We start from the raw sequence: 10233 nt of genomic DNA on the forward strand, positions 1-10233 counted from the left end.
ACATTCGATAACCTCCGAACATACGACATCAAGCTCAACCCGGAAAAATGTGTTTTCGGCGTTCCAGCCAGAAAGCTCTTGGGCTTCATTGTATCCAGTAGAGGAATTGAAGAAAATCCAGCCAAGATCCGAGCTCTGTCGCAACTGGATATCCCAAAGGACCTCAAACAAATACAAAAGTTAACCGGATGCGTGGCGGCTTTAAGCCGCTTTATCTCCCGCTTGGGAGAAAAGGCCCTACCCCTTTACCGCCTCCTTCGGCGCACCGAACACTTCGAATGGACGGATGCAGCCACGGCTGGACTCGACGAAATAAAAGCCATATTGGCAACAAACCCTGTCTTGGCCGCGCCAAACATTGGCGAACCAATGCTATTGTACATTGTAGCAACACATCAGGTTGTAAGCGCATTGCTCGTCGTCGAACGAGAAATGGACGGACACAAGTTCCCCCTTCAAAAATCGGTCTATTATGTGTCCACTGTCCTCACTCCCTGCAAATCACGGTACCCGCATTATCAAAAGATTGCGTACGCGGTATTCATGGCATCCCAGAAGCTACGACACTACTTTCAAGAGTGTTCAATAACAGTAGCCTCGAAAGTACCACTTAACAATATTATAAACAACCATGATGCAACGGGATGGATTGCAAAATGGGCCATTGAGCTCCTCCCGTTCGACATAACTTATAAGCCACGACGAGCCATCAAGTCGCAAGTTCTGGCCGACTTCGTCGCAGAATGGACAGAGGCCGAACTCCCTAAAGAGTACGGCACCTATTCAAATTGGATCATGCATTTCGACGGCTCCAAGATGTTGGCCGGACTGGGGGCCTGCGTCGTGTTGACGTCCCCCACAGGAGACACAGTTCAATACGTACTCCAGATTATGTACACAGACTCCAACAATGCAGCCAAATATGAGGCCCTTTTACATGGTCTCCGGATGGCAGTATCCATGGGCATTCAACGCCTAGAGGTGCGTGGGGACTCGAACCTCGCAATATCCCAAATAAATGGAGACTTTGATGCCAAGGATCCAAAAATGACAGCTTACCGCAACATCGTCCTAAAAATGTCAGCTCGATTCAAGGGGCTTGAATTTCACCATATAGCCCGGGAAAATAATCAGGCGGCAGATGTCCTGGCACGCATCGGAGCAAAACGCGATGTAGTCCCCCCCCCCCCAACATCTTCTTGGAAAGGCTGTTCAAGCCATCCGTAGTATGGGAAGGGGAGCCGAACAATAACAGCCCAGATCCAACCGCACTGCCCGACACCGAACATTCTGACACAATCAGAGGCTCTGCCAATGAAATAACACCCTCAGCCCACGTAATAATGGCCGTCATCGCCCCGTGGACAGAACCATTCCTCGCCTACCTTACTAGGCAGGAACTCCCCGAGGACCAAAATGAGGCATGCTGCATAGTGCGGCGATCCAAAGCCTACAAAGTCCATGAAGGAGAGCTTTATAAGAAAAGCACTACCGGAGTCCTTCAAAGGTGCATCTCCGAAGAGGAAGGGCGGAACCTCCTGGCTGAAATTCATGCCAGACTCGATGGTCATCCTGCTGCAGCTCGGTCCCTTGTAAGCAAGGCCTTCCGTACAGGCTTTTATTGGCCGACGGCCCAGGCAGACGCCCAGGACTTAGTCCAAAAATGCACTAGTTGCCAGCTCTTTGCAAACCAAAGCCATATGCCACCCACTGCCCTCCAAACTATCCCCATCACTTGGCCCTTCAGGTCTGGGGGCTTGACATGGTTGGACCCCTTAAAGGCGGAACCCACAAGCAAAAATACTTACTGGTCATGGTGGATAAGTTCACCAAATGGATAGAAGCCAAGCCTGTTAAGAAGGCCGAATCCGGACCGGTGATAGACTTTATATCCGGGGTTGTACACCATTACGACGTCCCCCACAGCATCATCACTGATAACGGCACGAACTTTACTGCCGACGAGGTAAAACTCTGGTGCAAAAACATGGGCATCAAGCTCGATTATGCTTCCGTCTATCACCCACAAACTAACGGCCAGGTCGAACATGCAAATGGTCTTATCATGAGCGGCATCAAACCCAGATTAGTGCGGTCCCTCAAGGAATCTAACATGCACTGGGTAGAGGAGCTCGACTCCGTACTCTGGGGGCTGCGGACCACGCCGAATCGCACCACCGGATACACACCATTCTTTATGGTGTACGGCGCAGAGGCAGTTTTGCCTTGCGACATAATTCATGACTCACCTCGAGTGCGCATGTACGAAGAAAGAGAAGCCGAGCTCGATCGGCAGGACAGTTTGGACGCATTAGAGGAGGAGCGTGACGTGGCAAAAGCCCGTTCCGCATTCTATCAACAGCAGGCTCGAAGATACCAAAGCAGAGAAGTACGGGCCAAAAATTACAACGTTGGCGAATTAGTTCTACTCCTGCCGGACAAGGAAAAGGACAAACTCAAGCCCAAGTGGGAAGGTCCCTTCATAATCGACCAAGTCCTAACTGGTGGAGCGTACCGCCTTCGAGATGCATCGGATAACCGACTCGAGCCGAACCCATGGAACGCAACCCGTCTCCGAAGATTCTATGCCTAGCACTGGACTCTGTGTTCGTTTCCTTCCTCTGTCCATTTTTTATATACTGTCTGTCTTACATTTCTCTCCTTCTCCCTTTCCTTTCTCTTATAGCCTTTAAAGGCTCATCAAATGACGTGCTATTCGCACTCATTAAACCTGGGGGCTTCTTTCAATAGAAGCTTATTTATACGGGCTTCATGCCCAACACATGTGTTACACTTCCGCATGTACCTTTTATTTCACCATTATATGCATCGATATGACTTAAGTTTTGGCCAAGCTGGGTTGCCTGGCTCCTGTGCTTACCCCTACGTTCCCGATTGTTCGACTAGGCGGTAAAGGGAGCACCTCTGCGATTGTTACTACCGGATCAGCCGGATGTGTACCTCAGACTGGGTGAAGCCGAAAGCTAGCGTTCTTAAGGGAATATTCGGTCGGTGACCTAAAAGATGATCTTCTCATTTATCTATTTATTTATGCGCCCCCAGATGCTTTTTCCCGCGTCTTTTTCGCGGAATGGGCATGCACTTTAGGGCATGCCTCCCAGGGAAAGGAACCCCTAACGGAACTATTCTCCCTAGAAGATGTTTCTTACTAACCATGTAATATAACATAACTAGTCAGGCACTTGTCTGTTCATGCACTAATGACCCCTACGCCTGGTCTCCATGCATTCCCCGATTCTTATATAACCGCATGGGAATTCAGACACACTCCGAACCGTCAGGTCCCGAGGCTGAAGCGAAAAGGTCGGCCATGACAAACGATCTACAATCCGGCTAGAAGGCATTATAAATGTCAATTACATTACATAGTCATTTTGACTGATTGCATTCCTCTTCAATACCATCTAATAGGCTGTCTAATTTACAGTCCTGCTAGGAATACTTTGCGGCCAATTCTACTTGGCCGTACACTAAGCTTACAGGGATCTCCTTCCCATCGGGCCCCACAGGACCGACCTCGGCCATGTGGTGGGGGTCAGCCTTTGTGTACCGCGTCTTCACCATGGCCCAGGCCTCCCTAGCGCCTTGATGGCATGCCGATATCTTCCACAATCGGAAGCGCTGCCGTGCTCCCGTTAGCTTCTCTGCAAGCTCTCCAAGACCTTCGGGCATGGAGATGGATGGCCACAGGCCTGGGCGACGCCTTGCATCGCCTGCCGAACTCGATCGAGCAGTTGCGAGAGCTCGGGAAGAAGGTCACCCGTAGAACCAGGCATCTCCTCTGCAGGACGACCTGTTAGCACACCTACAGACATTTCTCTATTAGTCGACTTCCTCGGCAAACTTTCTTTCAAAGGTTCGTTCAAGCACTTACTAAATATGTCGCGCCGAAGCCGCTGATTCTCCTTAACGGAGTCTGACAGCTGGGCACGAACATCTTTCAGCTCGACGCCCAGCTTGGTGTTGGCATCTTGGAGATCGTTCTTCTCCCACCTCACCTTTGTCAGCACCTTCTCACCAGCCTTTAGCTGGCGTAGGAGGTGTTTCCTTTCCGGATTCAATCCGGCGCCATCTGCAATTTCATTTATCAGATTCGCACCCATGCCGTGCTTCGCAAAATACTTATCTTTCGAAGTGTATATTACCAGAGGGGGTCTCCTTGGGTTCCCCTACCGCGGCTAGTGCGGCCTCAAGTTGGGCTTTGCACTCCTCCAGCTCCTTGGACAGTAGGGAATTCTTTTCTGTAAGAACCTGCATAACAAATGATCCTTCAATCAGTTATTCTAACTGTTTCAAGTCTCAGGGGCTACTGGTATATATATATATATATATATATAATTACCAAAATTTTCTTACCCGTATGTCTTTTACATATTGCTTCGTGGCTCTGGCTAGACCATTTTGAGAGGCACAGAGGTACGCATCTCCTGAATTAAAGGCATCTAATGCCTCTCGGGAGAAACAAGGATCGCGAAGAATTGTCCGGCGACGCCTGTGGTTCATGGCACTCTCCGCCTCAGAGTTGGTGGCAGACAACCTGTCCACATCCTCCATCGGAGGAGCGTCCGGTGCGCGCCTTGTGTTCGCCTCCGCCTCCGGACCAGGCTTTGGAGCCTGGCTGGTGGAGGCACGGTTGGCAGCCTCTCCGGGTATAGTCCGGCGAGGTCTGTTTGTCCTGAAGAGAGCACGAGTGTTAATATGCCTCGCAGGTGTAACACCTGGGATAAGGGGGCGCGCCATACCTTTGCGTTGATGCCTCAGTCCGGACTGCACCTCTTTTCTGCCCACGGGGCCCTGCGGCCCCTCGTTGGCCTGCCGCCGCAGGTTCGGCCTCCCGTCTCAAAAACCTCCCCTACAAAGTTCAGTTGTAATCAGGAAACTGAAAACACGAGAGGGCGGACACCTATTCGGGGTACTGGGACTTCGATCTTAGTTACCTGGGAGGCCGGGATTAGCCCTGTGTAATCGGCTGTAATGGCCACCAAGGCGTTATCCTTGCTCAATTGATGGAACACTCCATCAATCAGCTCCACAGATATGTCCGGATCCTCTTGAGAGGCCGGGTCGAGGGACCTTCCTGGGTCCTCGGGTTGTGGAGGAGGGTTGTTTATTTCCTTAACAGCCTGGCGCAGTTCCTGTGTTGAAGTCGTTAGACTGAATATTTAACAATGGGAATAAAAAACGGATGGGCAAGTAAATGCGGCTGCTTACCCAGCTTGGGGGATTGTGCATAGAGAATCCACCATGTGGGTTGACACGGAGAAATTCCTCCTCTTCTCCCTTGTACAAAGTGGACAAGATCTTTAGTAGAGCGGCAGCTGAATCCGGCCCCTTATGGCCGTAGCGGGTGGCGTTGTCCTCCCCGTTAAAGTCCCACATGGGGTGGCTTCTATACTGAAGTGGCTGCACCCCCCGCATAATGCATTCGGCCATAACCCCGATCATGGTTAGTCTGGAATGGGCTAACAATCTTATTCGACCCATTAGGTAAATGATGTCCCTGTCACTTTCCCTCTGAGGGCTCCGTGGACGCCAGCTCAGGCGCTTCTTTAAGGGAGCACTGTCGAACTCAGGGAGGCCGATCCGAACAGGATCCGGCAGCGGGACGTCCTCTATATAAAACCATTCCGAAGGCCAGTCTTCGGACGCCTTCTTTGGGGTTCCGGATAGATATCCGGTCCCGGCGATGCGCCACACTTCGGCTCCGCCCACTTGATACATTGACCCCTCCTTAGAGCGGGGCACGAGGTAGAATAACTTTTCCATAGCCCGAAATGAGCCTCAACACCCAAAAACAGCTCGCAGAGGGCTACGAAGCCCGCGATATGCAATACGGAGGCAGGCGTGAGATTGTGTAGCTGGAGGCCGTAGAACTCCAGCAGCCCCGGAGAAATGGATGCATTGGAAATCCGAGCCCTCTTATTAAATAAGGGACAAGGCATACCCGCTCTCCTTTGGAGGGATTAGGGGCACTCTCCGCTTGCTTTCCGCCGTTATAGATGGCAAGACCGGCTCGAACCGGGATCATATAGGCCGGGGGGAGAAATCCCTTGGTCTGGAGCGTCACTAGCTCGCTATGCGGGACGGAGCATCTCTCCCAATATCTAGGCTGAGGGCTGGAAGGGCGAAAGGAGGAGTTGCGATGGTTGGCCATGGTGGAATGGACCTTTGTCGGATGCGCTCTGATGAACACTCACGAAGGGGGGAAGATGTGGTTTGGATCTAAATCCTCGTCCCCTTAAATGGGCAGCTCATTTACGCGGCTAGGGGTGTGAATGAAAAAACACTCAGACTTTTCATATTCGTTTGACACGTGGGAGACGGCCATTATTGGGCGTAGAAGCCAAGGAGCGCAACATTTACAAGAAACCGGACTTTATTCAACAAGTACACGGAATTTGGAGGAGAACCCGCCTTGCAATGCCGAAGACAATCTGCGCGCCGGACTCATCGTCATTGAAGCCTGGTTCGGGGGCTACTGAGGGAGTCCTGGATTAGGGGGTGTCCGGATAGCCGGACTATACCTTCAGCCGGACTCCTGGACTATGAAGATACAAGATTGAAGACTTCATCCTGTGTACGGAAGGGACTTTCCTTGGCGTGGAAGGCAAGCTTGGCGATACGGATATGTAGATCTTCTACCATTGTAACCGACTTTGTGTAACCCTAACCCTCTCCGGTGTCTATATAAACCGGAGGGTTTTAGTCTGTAGGACAACATACAGAAGAACAATCATACCATAGGCTAGCTTCTAGGGTTTAGCCTCTCTGATCTCGTGGTAGATCTACTCTTGTACTACCCATATCATCAATATTAATCAAGTAGGACGTAGGGTTTTACCTCCATCAAGAGGGCCCGAACCTGGGTAAAACTTCATGTCCCCTGCCTCCTGTTACCATCCGGCCTAGACGCATAGTTCGGGACCCCCTACCCGAGCTCCGTCGGTTTTGACACCGACAACGAGTTTGGCTGCAGATTTGAGGATCCCGGAGACTTGGTCATCTTTCTATGATGGTGAGCCTATGCCTTGGAAGAAGGACGACAAGCCTACGCCATCAACAAAATCACCACCATCTCCACCATCAAAGAAGAATTGAGTATCTAGTATGGGCACTCCACTCGGCAACTGCCAAGCTTGGGGGAGTGCCCTGGTATCGTATCACCATCACTTTATCTTTACCATTTTTCTTAGTTCGATCCTTTTGGTAATATCTTGATCTAGTAGAATAAAAGTTCTTAGTGTGATCTAGTTGTGAGTTTTGCTTTATTATCCTTCTATGTAATCGAGTCCGTGAGCTATATAACAAAGATTAGTGTTGAGTCAAGGGCTTGATTATTTTGCCATGATCCTAAGTGAATAAAAGAAAAGAGAAAGAAATAAAAAGAAACAAAGAGATCATGTGAGTCTTATGGAGAGTAATGAGCTCACATAGAAAGAGTATGATGAATAAAAGTTATTGAGGGTTGACAAACACAGTTTTGGTCAGCGTTGCAATTAATAGGAAGTAATAAAGAAAGAGAGGTATTCACATATAAATATACTATCTTGGACATCTTTTATGATTGTGAGCGCTCATTAAAATATGACATGCTAAAGAGTTGACATTGGACAAGGAAGATAACGTAATGGGTTATGTTTTCTTACATCTGAGATGAATTATATTATCTTGGATCTTCCAACATGATGAGCTTGCCTTTCCCCCTCATGCTAGCCAAATTCATTGCACCAAGTAGAGATACTACTTGTGCTTCCAAATACCCTCAAACCAGTCTTGCCATAAGAGTCCACCATATCTACCTATGGATTGAGTAAGATCCATCAAGTAAGTTGTCATCGGTGCAAGCAATAAAAATTGCTCTCTAAATATGTATGATTGATTGGTGTGGAGGAAATAAGATTTATATGATCGTGTGATATGGAAGTAATAAAAGTGACAGACTGCATAATAAAGGTCCATATCACAAGTGGCAATATAAAGTGACATTTTTCGCATTAAGATTTTGTGCATCCAACCATAAAATCGCATGACAACCTCTGCTTCCCTCTGTGAAGGTCCTATCTTTTACTTTTATCTCCTACATTGCATAAGAGTCATGGTGATTGTCACCCTTCCTTTTTACACTTTATCCTTTGGCAAGCACAATATGTTGGAGAGATCCTGGTATATATGGCTAATTGGATGTGAGTTTTCATAAACTATTACTGTTGACATTGCCCTTGAGGTAAAACGTTGGGAGGCAAAACTATAAGCCCCTATCTTTCTCTGTGTCCGATTAAAACTCCATACCCATAAGTATTGCGTGAGTGTCAGCAATTGTGGAAGATTATATGATAGTTGAGTATGTGGACTTGCTGAAAAGCTCTTATACATTGAATCATTCCTATGTTATGATAAATTGCAATTGCTTCAATGACTGAGATTGTAGTTTGTTAGTTTTCAATGAAGTTTACGATTCATACTTGATATTGTGATTGAATTATTACTCTAGCATTAGAGATTATATGACAAAGAATTATATGAGTTGCTGTTCTAAGAATGATCATGATGCCCTCATGTCCGTATTTTATTTTTATGGACACCTCTATCTCTAAACATGTGGACATATTTTTCGATTTCGGCTTTTCGCTTGAGGACAAGCGAGGTCTAAGCTTGGGGAGTTGATACGTCCATTTTGCATCATGCTTTTATATCAATATTTATTGCATTATGGGCTGTTATTACACATTATGTCACAATACTTATGCCTATTCTCTCTTATTTTACAAGGTTTACATAAAGAGGGAGAATGCCGACAGCCAGGATTCTGGGCTGGAAAAGGAGCAAATATTAGAGACCTATTCTGCACAGCTCCAAAAGTCCTGAAACTTCACAGAAGATGTTTTCCAAATATATAAAAAATACTGAGAGCAAGAACTTCACCAGGGGGGCCAAACCTTGCCCACGAGGGTGGGGCGCGCCCTACCCCCTGGGCGCGCCCCCCTACCTCGTGGGCCCCCTGGTGGCCCTCCGGTGGCCATCTTCTGCTATATGGAGTCTTTCGATGGAAAAAAATCATAAGCCATCTTTTTGGACGAAACTCCGTCGCCACGAGGCGGAACCTTGGCGGAACCAATCTAGGGCTCTGGCAGAGCTGTTCTGCCGGGGAAACTTCCCTCCCAGAGGGGGAAATCATCGCCATCGTCGTCACCAACGCTCCTCTCATCGGGGGAGGGCAATCTCCATCAACATCTTCATCAGCACCATCTCATCTCAAAACCCTAGTTCATCTCTTGTATCCAATTCTTGTCTCCAAGTCCGGGATTGGTGCTAGTAGGTTGCTAGTAGTGTTAATTACTCCTTGTAGTTGATGCTAGTTGGTTTAATTGGTGGAAGATCATATGTTCAGATCCTATATGCATATTAATACCCCTCTGATTATGAACATGTTGATACTTTGTGAGTATTTACTTTTGTTCCTGAGGACATGGGAGAAGTCTTGATATTAGTAGTCATGTGAATTTGGTATTCGTTCGATATTTTGATGAGATGTATGTTGTCTCTCCTCTAGTGGTGTTATGTGAACGTCGACTACATGACACTTCACCATTATTTGGGCCTAGAGGAAGGCATTGTGAAGTAATAAGTAGATGATGGGTTGCTAGAGTGACAGAAGCTTAAACCCTAGTTTATTCATTGCTTCGTAAGGGGCTGATTTGGATCCATATGTTTCATGCTATGGTTAGGTTTACCTTAATACTTTTGTTGTAGTTGCGGATGCTTGCAATAGAGGTTAATCATAAGTGGGATGCTTGTCCAAGTAAGGGCAATACCCAAGCACCGGTCCACCCACATACCAAATTATCAAAGTACCGAACGTGAATCATATGAACATGATGAAAACTAGCTTGACGATATTCTCATGTGTCCTCGGGAGCGCTTTACATCATATAAGAGTTTGTCCAGGCTTGTCCTTTGCTACAAAAAGGATTGGGCCACCTTGCTGCACCGTATTTACTTTTGTTACTTGTTGCTCGTTACAAATTATCTTATCACAAAACTATCTGTTACCACTTATTTCAGTACTTGCAGAGAATACCTTGCTGGAAACCGCTTATCATTTCCTTCTGCTCCTCATTGGGTTCGACACTCTTACTTATCGAAAGGACTACGATAGATCCCCTATACTTGTGGGTCATCAGGGGGTTATGTGGAGAAGACAAAAAAAGGAGA

The sequence above is a fragment of the Triticum dicoccoides genome, chromosome 3A, assembly GCF_002162155.2.
Source record: "Triticum dicoccoides isolate Atlit2015 ecotype Zavitan chromosome 3A, WEW_v2.0, whole genome shotgun sequence".
In the NCBI taxonomy this organism is placed as follows: domain Eukaryota; kingdom Viridiplantae; phylum Streptophyta; class Magnoliopsida; order Poales; family Poaceae; genus Triticum; species Triticum dicoccoides.